At 37.7% G+C, this 15,776-nt stretch overlaps 1 long non-coding RNA gene across 2 annotated transcripts; it reads right to left on the reverse strand.

The window, feature by feature from the left end:
• Window positions 1-2,653: 2,653 nt before the first annotated feature.
• Window positions 2,654-12,540, reverse strand: LOC121026923 (uncharacterized). 2 transcript variants are annotated; one of them, XR_005788514.1, is made up of 5 exons: window positions 12,086-12,540; window positions 11,836-11,981; window positions 9,106-9,203; window positions 3,592-3,782; window positions 2,654-3,407 (listed from the first exon to the last, which is right to left on the reverse strand). It is a non-coding gene; the product is annotated as an uncharacterized LOC121026923 (long non-coding RNA). The 2 variants fall into 2 exon arrangements; XR_005788503.1 differs by having other exon boundaries at window positions 11,836-12,540.
• Window positions 12,541-15,776: the final 3,236 nt, after the last annotated feature.

The raw sequence follows: 15,776 nt of genomic DNA on the forward strand, positions 1-15,776 counted from the left end.
CTCCATTTGATTATTGTTCCATATCTACATTGCAAGAAAATACAGACACTGCATTATTGACTTCAAAACCTCTCTAATCTTTTGGTTGGCTAAAGCTCATTCTACGGTAAATTACTCAGGTAGAGCTCATGGAAATAATATTTTCTAAATCACTACATGTTCATAGGCATTTATTTACAGCTTTTATGTTGACAGTTGGTTTGTCTACATAGAAAATGTGTCTTAAATTTTCTTTCTTCTGAGTATCTTAAATGCTACTCTATTCCATATCTGGGATAAAGTGTTGCTGTAGAAAACTCTAATGATAATCTTATTTTCTTTCATTATGTATGGTTTTGTTCTTTACCTCAATGCACATGGGATTTGTTTAATCCAGTATTTCTACTAAAATATGCCTTGATGTTTACCTTTCTGTGTAGATTTTTCCAAGTATGTGGTATATATTTTAATAAGTTGCAAATAATCTTTTATTTCAAGAAATTAAAAAAAACTTTTAGTGAGAGTATATTCTGTTCCCTTGGTTTGCTTTTCATATAATGACTCATATATAAATGTGTTGAACCTTCTTTATGAATCTCTATCACTTTCCTTCAAATTTCTTTTTAATCTTCTAATTTTTTTTTTTTTTTTTTAATGAGAGAGAGAGCCTGAGGAGGGAGAGGGACAGAGAGGGGAACAGAGGATTCAAAGCCGGCTTTGCACTGATAGCAGTGAGGCTGATATGGGGCTCAAACTCACGAATCACAAGATCATGACCTGAGCCAAAGTCAGATGCTCAACTGACTGAGACCCCCAGACACCCCCTTTCTAATTTGTTTTTAATTTGTTCCTTCTTTCCATCTTCTACATCTATTAAGGCATTATCAGTAGTGTTATTCATTTTCATATCCTTTGTACTCTATTCTTTTTTTTAAATATTTTTTAATGTTTATTTATTTTTGAGAGAGACAGAGACAGAGACAGAGACAGAGTGCAAGTGGGGGAGGGACAGAGAGAGAGGGAGACAAAGAATCCAAAGAAGGCTTCAGGCTCTGACCTGTCAGCACAGAGCCCGATGCGGGGCTCAAACTCATGAACCTGCGAGATCATGACCTGAGATGAAGTTGGAGGCTTAACCAACTGAGCCACCCAGGTGCCCCTGTACTCTATTCTTTACTTATGAGATGATCGTTTCTTTTTCTCTTCTGAGTCTGTCCCCCATTTTTCCCCAAATGTAGTTTTTCTCCAACTACTTTATATTTTTAAAAATTATAATAGCTTCTATCATTTTCTTAATTTTTGTAGGTAATCTTAAGATACTAGTGTATTCATTTCTTGTCCCTGTTATGACAAATTACCACAAGCTTGATGTATTAAGACAATGTATATGTATTATTTTACAGTTCTGAGTGTCAGAATCCAAAATTGATCTCACTGGGTTAACTTACTTAACTCACTTAAGTTTCCAACAAGGCTGAGTTCCTTCTGGAGACTCTACGTGAGATTCTGTTTTCTTGCTCTTCCCAACTTCTAGAGATTGCCTACATCCTTGGCCTATAGCTGCATCTATGCATCTTCAAAGCCAGTGATTTTGGACCAAGTTTTTCTCCTGCCACCATCTCTCTAATTCTCTGTTTTTAGCCTCCCTTATCTAAGGTCCCTTGATATCACATTGGGCCAACCAGAGTGATTCAGGCTAATCTCCCTATTTTGTTTAGTTTACTCCTGATTAGCAACCTGAGTCTATCTGCAACCTTCTTCTTTGCAATGCAATTCTTCTTTGCCATGCAACCTAACATATTCACAAGTTCAGGGGATTAAGATGAAAATATCTTTAGGGAGCCATTATTATGCCTATCACAATTAGCAAACAATTTTCAAATGTTTGAGGGCATGACATTTTTGCATGTTTTCATTTTCTGTAGAAATCTTATTCTTTTTATTCTCTTGTCTTAGTCATTACACTATATTGGATACAACCATAATCCCTGTAAGTAAAGAAATTTTTCTGATAGTCTGGTATATTTCTCTTCTCTTCTCTTTCCTCACCTGTTTTTTGTTTTTTTTGTTTTTTTTGTTTTTTTTTTTTTTGTCCCTATTGCCTTTATCCTGTTTGTTGAATTCTACTCCTAGAAGTTTCTCCTCAGTACAAGGCTTAGTCTTAGAAGATAGCTTTGTTTTATTTCTTTATTTTTTGAAGTCTATCTATTTATTTTGAGAGACAGCATGAGGGAGGGAGGGACAGAGAGAGAGGGAGAGAAAGAATCTCAAGCAGGCTCCACATTCAGCACAAGCCTGACACAGAACTCAGTCCCACAACCATGACATCACAACCTGAGCCGATATGAAGAGTCAGACACTTAACTAACTGAGCCACCCAGCCTCCCCTCTTTTATTTTTCTTTTTTCTTTTTTTTTTTGTAGTTTTTTTAATACTTTTTAATGTTTATTTTTATTTATTTTTAAAAAATTTTTTAACATTTCATTTATTTTTGAGAGAGACAGAGATAGAGTGCGAGCAGGGGAGGGGCAGAGAGAGAGGGAGTCACAGAATCTGAAGCAGGCTTCAGGCTCCAAGCTTTCAGCACAGAACCTTATGCGGGGCTCGAACTCATGAACCATGAGATCATAACCTGAGCCGAAGTCAGACACTGAAACAACTGAGCCACCCAGGCAACCTTGGAAGATAGGTTTTGTTTTAATAATTTTGAGAGTTTATAAGCCCAGATGCCTCAAGCACCATTAGAATTTATGGTAGTATAATCCATTGTAGTCTTTTTTGAGTTGGATTCTACAGAAACCTGTCATATTCTTTCTGATGCTATTCTCAGATTAGCCCAGTGCTCACCATTCTCAGAACTAACAGATATCCAGTTGTCTTCCTTCTGCGTCTCCCCACACAGGTATGAATACCTTGTATTGTGAACTGTTGGTGGTTGGTCACCACTCACATTTGGAGGTACAGGAAAATATATTTTCATATGTTTTCTTATATGGGTGTTTGGTTTTACCATAGTCATTACTTTGTTTATTTTAATGGATAGTCAGACAGATTCAAGAAATGTGCCATCACCATCTTCCAGATTTCTCTCTAACTTAACCAGCAGAAGAAGTAGGTACAGGAGGCTCAGACTCCTTTTGAGTGGTAAGTGGGGACAAATAATGTTATTTGTTATTGTAGATTTTCTATTTCTTTAACTCCATCTGTTTCATTTAAGGAAGGCACAGTAAGGTAGGAAGGCAAAACTAGGCAACTGTGGAGAGGCAAACAGTTCATTCAGGAGGGCCACTTAAGTGAGAAAACCTTCTCTTTTTCCCACCACAGAAGTTCTTGGTCCAGGTCATAGCTTGGATGCATTCATCAATTTATTTGATAATTCTTCATTTATTCAGATATTTATAATGTAACTCCTATTTCCTGGGTTCACTCTGAAAGATACAAAGATAATGGAAACCTGAAGCTTATTTGCAAATGTCTTGAGTCTAGTATGGAAGATAGGATGAATTTACAAATAACTGTAATATAGATGCTATAAAGGTATGTCCTCATAGAGAGGGCTAATTAATCAGAAAAGTACCAAAATAAATAACAAACTATTATTTTCCCCTCTACCTCATTTCCATCTGAATCTTCTCAACAGCTGAAGAATATGCTTTAGATAGACAGGCAAGCTTTGTTTTTCAAATCCCTCAGAAGAGGGGAGGAGATGGTTTTGTTCATCTGAAGGGATGTTCATAAGAGAGATGTTGTCTCTCAAGGAGTGCTTGTTTAACAGCAATTACCACGTGATTAAGTCCAACATTCTGGCAAGAAAGGAAAACCAAAAATATTCATCATGAAGTTATTCAGTTTTAGAAAAGGGAACTATGGCAAAATTTGGGCTTTTCTTAGGGAAAAAATCCTGAAAGAAATAGTTCTGAAAGTAAATAACCATGAAGAAGTCTGGAGACTGTTTAAGAACAGCTTATTGGAAACTCAGGAAAAATGTTTGACTCAGCCCAAAAAGAGCAAGCATTTGAAAATAAACACTAAATGCCTAAATGGCAAAGGAAAGAAGGCGGTTTAAAAAAAGGAGGGGATAAGGGCAAGGAATCATTTTAGGGAGGAATAGAATTTTCCAGGAAGAAGAGTGGGAATTCTATAAATGTGACAAGTCAAATTTAAACAAATTTAAACAGGTAAAGAGCTACTTAATTACAAGGCACCTTGCAAGAGAATCCAAAATAAAACACTAAGGTCCTTAAACAAAGAAAGGAAAGTAGGTAAAGTATTAACAGAACTTCTTGAGATTCAAGATAAGGAGGCTGTACTCAAGCACATGAAGGCAAAACATTTGCTGTAATGTTCATGAAAAAAGGAATTTTATGAAGATATAGCACTTTAAATTGCATTTTAAACGAAGAATCTGTATCAATTAGCTTTTGCTGCCTAACAAATGACTCCAAAACTTAGCTATTTAACACAACAATGATTGGACCATGATTCAGCAGATGGACAATTTGTGCTGGGATCAGCTGGGCAGTTCTGCTGGATTTATCTGTCTCTCACTCAAGTGGCTGCAGTCAGCTCTTGGCTCAGCTGGAGCTGGATGGTCAGGATGGCCTCACCTACCAGTCTGGCAATCCTGAACTTCTCCTCCCTGGTTCTTATCCATGTGATTTCTGGTCAGGACTGCCACATCCTTGTTAAAAGATGACATGTGCAGCCACAGAGAGTGAGTCTTAATGTATAACCATTCATGTGCCTGGGTTTTGTCTTCCTCATGTCCCATTGGCCAGAGCAAGTCACGTGGTTATGCTCAGATTCAAAGGAGCAAGAATAAAATTCCACCTCTTATTAGAAAGAATGGCAATGTTACATTACAAAGAGATGCGTATATAAGCGTAGCAGGGATTATTGTGGCCATCTCTACAGACAATCCATCATAGTTTGCCCACTAGCCACAGAAGAAACTTTCCTCCCACTTACAAAATACATTCTCTTTCTTCCCCAGAAGTCACTTCTCATTATGGTATTCATTTTGAATTACAAGATCTTCATCTAAATAAGGTCCAGAAACAGATGAGGATCTTTAGACACAGTTCCTCAAATGTGACTCCTCTTTATTCAAAGACTTAGCGCTGAAGTTATTTATATCATGCACACACACACACACACACACACACACATACACACACACATACACACACACTATGTAATAGAAAGAATAGCTAACAGCAATAGATACTTCCACTCAAATGGGAAGAAAGAAATACAGGTAGTCACACTGGTCGGTAGCTATTGTAAAGTCTTTCCAAGTAAACATTAACAAGGGCCTCTACTCCTAGAGAAGGGCATGTTCCTTAATTGGAGCCCAATTTTAATCCCAGGAATGGTTCCCAAGTCCATTGTTCAGTGTAGCTCTAGAAGCCTGAGTCCTATCCATAGAAATTTGGGGCTCAGAGGCTTCTCTTGGTTTCCAACTGTTTCTTTTCTCTTTAGGATAATCTCTCACCAAGTTTTATAAGTTCCCCTATGAAGAGGAATGAAGTCCACTCCTTGTGCCAAAATCTACATCCACAATTTCTTTGGAATAGACACCTCTGTTTGGGCAGCATGTCAGGCTGATATAGGAAAGCACCCTTAAAATTACTGAAAGCTCTTTTGTCCAGCTGAAAGAGTCTGCTAAGCACCACCTTACCTCTTCCGGAGGATTTTTAAAGGATCTGATAGCCATATACTTGATTTACCCTTATCAAGGAGCCATTTCTTATTTTGAGAATCTTTTGCCGTCTGGAGAGGTTGGATGTGAAAACAGCTTTATTTTCCAACCTAGAAATTTGGCTTCCCTCTACATCTCTAAATTCTGCTTGCCAAATCATTCTTTCTTTAGCTCCTCTTTTTCTCACAGTATCATATAAGGTACAGCGAGAAGAAGCCAATGGACGCTTTAACCATTTGGCCATAATATCATTTTAGGCATATCTACAAGGTTATTAGGTACATTTTTAATCCCATGACAGCTATGTCAACTCTTTCATGGCTACATAACATGGGTTATCTTTTTAGCTGGCTATTGCTGTTTCCTCACCACTTTCCTAGCCTCTAACAGCTCATTTGCCTTTTTTTCAGGCTTTGACAGCAGTTTCTGCATTACTTTTTCAGCCTTCATTTCCAATCTTATTCCAAAGTCATTGCTACATGTTTTGAGTTTTGTTACAGCATCCTACCACTTCTGGTACCAATTTTTGTATCAGTTCAATTTTAAACTATTCCCGTAAGAAACTGCCTGGAAGAAAACAAGCATATTTTTTGTTGACCACAATTCTGTAGATGGACTGGGAGTTCTTCTGGTCTGGATCAACTCCCTGAGGATTGGAGAGCCTAGAGTGGCCTTGCTTGGATGACCAAGGCCAAGCTAACCTGGGACAAGTGGGCCTCTTTTCACATGGCTCAGCTCCCCAAGGAAGTTAATCCAGCTTGCCCACATGGCAACAGTTTTTCTAGGACGGGAAGGGAAGGCAAGCCCAATGGGCAAACACATTTCAAGCCTTTGTTTGCATATATCTTATTGGCCAAAGCAAGTCACGTGCCAAGCCCATAGGCAGGGAGTGGAGAAATAAATTCCACATCTTACTCTGAGACACAACCAACCCACACTGAAAAGGTATGTATTTATAAGAATGAGAACAATAACTGTGGCCCTCTTTGCGAACATTTTACCACAAAAGCTAACAATTACAGACTTAACATCAGAAAATGCACACAAATGTGCTAGACTGACTGATAAACTAGACAGAGATAAATCATGTATCTTCAGAAAATCGTCAGGCATAGAGAAAGTGACCATAACATATAACTTGACAGAGATGGCCATAAGGCCTGAGATGTATAACCAGTGATCACACTTTCATTCTATGTGAAGATCACTAGAGAAGATTCTAGGGAGTGCAAAAGATGAGTATCAGTTAATGGAATAATAAACTGGTAGAATCAAGTCCACATTTAGGGGCATATAGGATCACTGAAAAGCAGTATTTTATATGCCCCCACCATACAAACATTCCCTTAAATGTAGCCAAGAGAAGCATATCAAAAGCAATATCAAGGGTACCCTGAAGGGAAAAGAAGACAATATTTCCCAAAATGCCAGCCTTAAACTTAAGGACTGAGATGTGGGAAGCTGGGGTGGAGGTGGGAGCGGGGGGGTGGCAATTAAAGGAAGTTGAAGTGGTATCTCTCCTGACACCCCTAACACATCAGAATTATATCTGCTGAAATGTAACCATAGGAGTGTCTCAGGTAATTTTAACCCCCATTTGGGATAACATTCTTCCTTCTTCTCTTCTAGTTATTTCCCAGGAGGTTTAGGAATTTGTTCTCTGTTGAATTATGGATCTTCCCAGAGCACAAAGTCTGGAGTGATGACCCCAATTGCTATAAACCAGAAACAGCTCTGAGATGGAGCCATAATAAAAAGGTAGAATGTCTAAAAATAACCTAGTAGGGGAAAGGCACCATTTGTAACCAATCTAAAAAATGCTCTGAGAATACATATAGCTATTTCTTTCTTTTGTATCATAGCTACATGAAAAGACTAGAAAGAAAGACATTAATATTATAACATTGGTTATCTTTGTTGTTTGAACTCTATGATATTTCAATTTTTCTTTAGTTTGGATGTTTTATATTATAAATATTTCTTTATAAAATAAAAGCAGATTATACATTAGAAATGACAATAATTAAAAATATGAACTGATTCAATATTAAGTCATATTTGCTTCAAATACTTTGTTATAGAAGCAGAGTATAAAATATACATCCTGAGATTATTCTTTCTAAGGTTAAAATAAATGTCACTCTGGGGCACCTGGGTGGCTCAGTCGGTTAAGCATCTGACTTTGGCTCAGGTCATGGTCTCATGGCTTGTGAGTTTAAGCCCCGTGTCAGGCTCTGTGCTAACAGTTCAGAGCCTGGAGCCTGCTTTGGATTTTGTGTCTCCTCCTCTCTCTGCCCCTCCCATGCTCATGCTCTGTCTCTCAATAATAAATAAACTTTAAAAATTAAAAAAATAAATAAATAAAAATTTTAAAAAGTCACTCTTATGAGTGGATAAATATACAGCCTCTCACCCAAAAATTTACTCTAGGAAACAAATTTTGTTTAGGATTTTAATAAATGATTAAGAATATAGGGAGACATTTTCCAACTGTGTAGATGATTCTGGATGGTTTACTAAATAGAAATCAAGTGGCAAGTGATGGGAAGAATTTGCAGATTGATTACACGATAATATGACATAGACACACAAATGACCAATGAGTTTCAGGGTGGACAAAATAAAAGAAATGCTGAGGTGGCATTTACAGAGCTTGAAAGTTTGAACCCCTTGAAGAGATTACAATGTAGATAAGATAAGGCATGGGACACTGATTAAGTCAGGGAGATACTTGTTCTTACTATATAAATTCATTAACAGATTGCATGAAGATATATTTATGGGAAACAGACATGAGTCTAAACTCATTTAACATTCCCTAGAAAGGTTTTGTTTTGGCTTTGAACAAAATCTTAACATAAAGCCAAAATTAACACCTTTCCTCCTTACCATATTCCCTGTTAAACTCATGTTTTTCAAAAGGTGGGGGATGGGGTAGGGAATAAATAGGCTAACTATACTCCATATCTCTTACTTAATATATTATTATTACCCTCCTCTCCACAACTGTGTTAACATCTATTATAGTGTAACGCAACTGTTAAACATTTAGACAGTGAGACCATCTGGCATAGCCTATATGAGAATTTCTACATTGCCAAACATATTAGAAACCATTTGAACCACATATGTAAGAAAAAAAGGGGTGGGGAAGGATATTTATTCAATCACATAAACTATTCCAAAATATAAAACACAGTGTCAAACAATGTATCAATATCTGAAAATATCTGCTCTACCAAAGTTCGATACTTCTGTAATCATTTTTCCTGTTTTTTAATTGCTATAACCCCAGCCCCTGGAAAATAGATGGTGTATCTATTAGCCACTTAGTAAACATTTGTAAGTGAATTAGTGAATAAATGAAAAATATTTTTGTATGTGAGAAACTTCTTTTTTGAGAAGAGGCAGCTCCAGGGACTCACAGTGCTTAGAGTGGAGTCTCTCCATAGTAACATCTTATCTTTCTCTTTGGGTCCATCCAAATTCTACTGTTCTTCAAACTCATGTCGTGATCTTTATGCTACGTGAAATATGTTAGAAAAAGACAAATACCATATTATTTCACTTCTTTGTGCAATCTAAAAAACAAAGCAAATGAATAAACAAACAAAAAGCAGAGTCACACCTATAAATACGGAGAACAATCTGATGGTTGCCCAAGGGAAGGGGAGGGGGGTAGAGGATGGGCAAAATGGGTGAAGGGGAGTGGGAGATACAAACTTCCAGTTATGGAATGAGTAAGCCTGAAAATAAAAGATACAGCATTGGGAATATAATTAATGATATTGTAATAGAGTTCTCTGGTGAGCACAGCATAACATATAGAGAAGTTGATTCCCTACAGAAGTTGTACACCTAAAACTAATGTCATATTCTGTGTCAATTATACTCAAATAAAAAAAAAAATAAAAATGAAAAAAAAACCTCACGTTGTAATGTAAACCTTTTAAGATTTCTCTATGAGTCCAGACTTCACTAGTCTTCTAACTAGACTTTATCAGTCCACCATATATACATATAACTTTGTTTGACTCTTTCTCAATGTTTACTATTGATACACATTTTATGAATGGACTATAACCTTTTCATGTTGTGTCTTCTTCCTAATTTATTAATACAGAAATTAATAAGGCATGGTCCCTGCCCTTAAGAAGATCCACGTAAAATAAACGAGTTCAGCATGTCAAGCATTATATATGCTTTGGTAGACATTTGGGTTGGTTCTCCTAATCACAATTCCACCCTCCTTGTAGTTTAAGGGATTCAAAATCTAATTTCTAAATTTCCCATATGCACTTGAGGCTAAGTTTTAAAATCTGAGCAAGGACTTGAAGGACAGCTCAAAATAAATGTGGGGTAGCAACCCTCTTCCTGCCTGTATTGATACTGGCAAGCAAGGTCATACAGGTGTGTTGGTGGTGACTGGACTCCATGTCCCAGAGGCTAGTCACCAGCTAATGACCATGAGGGAAAGTGTGGGAGCAGCAAAAATTTCTGATCTCTGGGTAGCTGCTATGATGGTGTGACCTTCAAATCAATAGTCCAGAGTGACTTTTTAACTTCAGTTCCTTCTAACCTTTGGGGATCCAATTCCCTGAATTAAACACACCTTGAAATCACTGGTATTATCCATCTTGCTCTGAACTGTGATTAATCCACATGGTATGGTATGAATATAAAGAATAGAGCAGAGGGGCTCCTGGGTGGCTCAGTGGGTTAAGCGTCTGACTTCAGCTCAGGTCATGATCTCGTGGTCTGTGAATTCAAGCCCCACATCGGGCTCTGCGCTGACAGCTCAGAGCCTGGAGCCTGCTTCGGATTCTGTGTCTCATTCTCTCTCTGCCCCTCCCCCACTTGTGCTCTGTATTTCTCTGTCTCTCAAAGATTAATAAATGTGAAAAATTAAAAAAAAAAAGAGAATAGAGGAGAGACACTAGAAAAGAGCAGTAATAATGGAAAGATAATTGTTCAGCTGAGCGAAGCAGATGAAGGGTGGAAGAACGTAGTGTAAACATGAGAGCACAGTAGTAACTCAGAGTTAAAGACCAGATAGAAACAGAGATAGTACAACAGAATGTTTCTATCAGGAAACTTACAGAAAATCTACCCCAGCCCCATTAGTTAAAAAATAAATAAATAAAATAAAAAACACTCAAAGAGGGAAAGGAACTTTATCTGAAAAATGGGAAGTGTGAGTCTAATGGGCACCAGAAGAAAGAGACCTTCTGATGTCCAATCCATTGCTTATTCAACTTAAAAGATCCTGTAATTTTTATTACACGAAACTGTTGAGAAGTATGTTGGTATTTCACTTCTTATCTAAAAAAAGTATCACAAATCTCAATATGATATTATAGTTGTATTTCTTTTGTTAGTTTTATTTTTTTTAATTCTTTAAAATGTTTATTTATTTGTTTTGAGAGGATGTGTTGGGGAGGGGCAGAGAGAGGAAAGAGAATCCCAAGCAGGCTCTGCACTGTCAGTACAGAGCCCAACATGTGATCTCACGAACTGTGAGATCATGATCTGGGTCAAAACCAAGACTTGCATGGTTAACCAACTGAGCCCCCCAGGTGCTCCTCCATTGTTAGTTTTAAAGGATTAACACAATAGTTACAACTGAGCAGAAAGTATCTTCAAAAGTATATTGAAATGGGTAGCCTCAATAATAATGAGAATCAAATTCTTCTAACCACTTAGGATTCATCTTTGTATTGCCTGTTTTTAAAAAAACATTTCTTGGGGCACCTGGGTGGCTCAGTTGGTTGAGTGTCCAACTTCAGCTCAGGTCATGATCTTGCGGTTCGTGAGTTCGAGCCCCACGTCAGACTGTGTGCTGACAGCTTGGAGCCTAGAGCTTGCTTCGGATTCTGCGTCTCCCTGTCTCTCTGCCCTTCCCTGCTCACACTGTCTCTGTCTCTCAATAATAAATAAACATCAAAAAAATTAAAAAAGAAGAAATAAAAACCATTTCTTGATTACCTCTATTTCTCAGCAAATATACTTCCCTCTATAAACACACCAGACAGAACCAGCAATGCTCCTAATCAAACAACACAAGTCCATGAAGGCAGCATTTACATATGCATTTAGTCTGTAAAATTCCTTCAAAGATACTTATGAATCAACCACACCTTTTTAGAGAAACATACCACAGCTTACTGTTCTCTGTGACACTCCTGAGTCCATGAAAATATAGATTTATTTGAAAATGCTCCTCCTCCTACTTTGAGTATGAGATTTTAACTGTCATCATTAGAAGAGTCAACAGTTTCTTTCTTGGCAAACATTTAACTTACTGAAAAACAATGAAATCTTAAAGTTGTGTGTCTTATTTCTGGAAGAGATGGCAAAATTTTCCTGATCCGAGACTCTGGTTTGAAGTAGTTTAAGTGTTATTACCTTCATTTTACTGAGGTAAGTAACGCCTCTGAGATTACTTTCTCTTATAAAGTCATAAAGTTAGTCACAGGCAGGAACAATGTTTGCTCTTGCATTTCTCTGTCTTTTTGGTTTCAAACACAGAGGAATTCACTCTTCAGGTTCAGCTTCATCCATATCCCAGCCATCCCTAACTACAGTAGAAAGTATACTCAGAGCTGTGTCCAGTATGAGTTACCGAGTATAGGCCCCAAGTACATGCAGACCCACGATCTCCAATCTCCCTAACCTTTACCACGACTATACAATTCTTATGGATGGGCCCCTGCCTTTCTTTACTTGTATCTTCTGGTGTGATTGAAGCCTTGCATGATCCTCAGTCTACCCTTGAAGGTTGAGGGAAAGTGCTGACACCCTTGTTATTCCAATATCCTAGAGACTACAATTTGCCTCCTGGATTCCCAGTTCAGGTTGGGATGTTGTTCCAAACACATGGAATCATCTAGAATTATGATGTCACTCACCAGATCAGAATGTAACAGGTGTCTACACAGCATTCTTTCTTTATTTTAATGTTTATTTATTTTTGAGAGAGACAGAGAGAGAAAGAGAGTATGAAGGGGAGGAGCAGAGAGAGAGGGTGACACAGAATCTGATGCAGGCCCCAGGCTTTGAGCTGTCAGCCCAGAGCCCAATGTGGGGTTCAAATTCATAAACTGCAAGATCATGACCTGAGCAGAAGTCGGATGCTTAACCAGCTGAGCCACTCAAGCGCCCCAACAGAGCATTCTTGAGAAAAGAATGACTTGCATAAAATGGCCAATAAAGATCCAAAAGACATTATTATAATTTTTATTTCTATTTACTTGTATTACATTGTTTCTCTTTAAATTTAAATTTTGGGGTATGTTACCCCAAAAACAAATAATCCAGTGAAGAAATGGGCAGAAAACATGAATAGACACTTCTCTAAAGAAGACCTCCAGATGGCCAACAGGCACATGAAAAGATGTTCAACATAGCTCCTCATCAGGGAAATACAAATCAAAACCACACTCAGATATTACCTCACGCCAGTCAGCGTGGCCAAAATGAACAAATCAGGAGACTATAGATGCTGGAGAGGATGTGGAGAAACAGGAACCCTTTTGCACTGCTGCTGGGAATGCAAACTGGTACAGCCACTCTGGAAAACAGTGTGGAGGTTCCTCAAAAAATTAAAAATAGACCTACCCTATGACCCAGCAATAGCACTACTAGGAATTTACCCAAAGGATACAGGAGTATTGATGCATAGGGGCACTTGTACCCCAATGTTTATAGCAGCACTCTCAACAACAGCCAAATTGTGGAAAGAGCCTAAATGTCCATCAACTGATGAATGGATAAAGAAATTGTGGTTTATATACACAATGGAGTACTATGTGGCAATGAGAAAGAATGAAATATGGCCCTTTGTAGCAACATGGATGGAACTGGAGAGTGTGATGCTAAGTGAAATAAGCCATACAGAGAAAGACAGATACCATATGTTTTCACTCTTATGTGGATCCTGAGAAACTTAATAGAAACCCATGGGGGAGGGGAAGGAAAAAAGAAAAGAAAAAAAAGAGGTTAGAGTGGGAGAGAGAGCCAAAGCATAAGAGACTCTTAAAAACTGAAAACAAACTGAGGGTTGATGGGGGGTGGGAGGGAGGGGAGGGTAGGTGATGGGCATTGAAGAGGGCATCTTTTGGGATGAGCACTGGGTGTTGTATAGAACCTAATTTGACAGTAAATTTCATATAAAAAAATAAATAAAAAATAAATAAATACATTTTGGGGTGTGTTATACAATATACATATGCATTAGTAGTGTAGTTCATATAATAATTGAGTAAATAAATGTGGAAGTTTATATTAGAAGTACATGCTGAAAAAATATGCATGTTCAAGTCAATATGGAGATCATGCTTTAGGAATATAGGCAGCAGAGTCCCTTTATGTGCTTCTAGACAGCTCCATAAAATTGTGGTTCATATCTGCTTGTGGATAGTACCCTCATACTTAGCACTATTCTGCCATATAATAGGTTTTCAATAAATCATTGTTGAATGAATGAAACAATGGATCAATAAGTGACTCAAAACTGGCCTAAATCAAAAGTTACCATGTATCTTTAGATCCTATAGTTGGTTGAACAGTGTGCTCCCACTCCCTATTTCATATCTACCTGGAACCTAGAAGTAGGAAATAAATAGAATTTAAATCTTCTATTTGGAAACAGGGCCTTTGAAGACACACTAGAGGTAAGAATTGAGATGACATCATGCAGGACTAGGTGGGCCCTAAATCCATTCAAAATGTCTTTATAAGAGACAGAAAAGCACACAGAAATAGAGAAAAAGTTTATGTGAAGGCAGAGGTAGGTGGAGACTGGAGTGACACAGCTCAGCTATAAGCCAGGGAATGCCTGGGGTCACCAGGAAACGGCAAGGAAATGTTCTTCCCTAGAGCCTTCAATGAGACCATGGCCTTGCTGGCACCTTGATTTTGTTTGGACTTCTAGTCTCCAGAACAATGAGAGAATAAATGCCTATTGCTTTAACACCAAGTTTGTGGTAATTAGTTGTGACAACCATAAGAAACCAATACAGATATTATATTTTAGATACCAGGCCATTGTCCCAACAAGTTTAGTCCTATTAGATCTGACTCATGTGCCCTTTCCATTGGCCCATTGTAGTGAATCCAACACCTCCTCCAATGGAATCCATTTATGATATAAAAGGCCTCTGGGTGGCTCAGTCCATTACATGCTTGACTCTTGGTTTTAGCTCAGATCATGATCTCACAGTTCGTTGAGTTCAAGCCCCGCATTGGGTTCTATGCTGACAGTGTGGAGCCTGCTTTGTATTTTCTCTCTCCTTCTCTCTCTGCCCCTCTTCTCTCTCTCTCTCTCACTGTCTCTCAATACATAAATAAATAAATAAACTTAAAAAAAAAAAAAAGGCAATACTAGAATCTAGCTCTCCTGACTCTTAGGGTAGCATTCTTTCCACTACCTCTTACTATTTAGCTGAAGAACTTATCACATAAGAAAAAGTTCTCAGAAAGTCTAAGGTGTGGGTATGCATTATGGGTATGTGCCTAAGCATTCATGATGTAACCTGAAACTTTTCGCTCTTAAAATTCTTATGAGGATAAGCTTCTGACCTCTGATATATGCCAGTTCCAGCCAGTTAACAACAATCATAAGACATGTTACAGTTTATTTTGGTACTTGATATTCTGGTCACAGCAATAACCAGGAAATGAAGTTACTTTTAAAAAAATCAGCTTTGTCATTATTTAACATTATTGAGCACTTATCATGTGCATGCATTTATATAAATAAAAATTTAGTTGAATTATAAATCATTAAAATTGCTTGAAACATTCAAAAGAAGAATCAAATTTTATTCTACTTGTAGCAAATATTTTTGATCTACCTTTCAACTCTCTATTAGCCTATATAAACAAAACAATTTGCTTAAAGCAGTAGGTGACCAGAAAGTCTTTCATACACTTTAGAGACAACTTACATGAACACAGCAGTGACTGTGCTTGGCAGAGAAGAGGTGCTCAGGAAGTGTTGGAGCTATTTTTCTGGATTAAAAAAGATTATTAGGGGTCCCTGGGTGGCACAGTTGGTTAAGCTTCCAACTCGATCTCTGCTCAGGTCATATCACAG

This window comes from Herpailurus yagouaroundi, unplaced genomic scaffold, assembly GCF_014898765.1.
Source record: "Herpailurus yagouaroundi ecotype Mexico unplaced genomic scaffold, PumYag 28, whole genome shotgun sequence".
Taxonomy (NCBI): domain Eukaryota; kingdom Metazoa; phylum Chordata; class Mammalia; order Carnivora; family Felidae; genus Herpailurus; species Herpailurus yagouaroundi.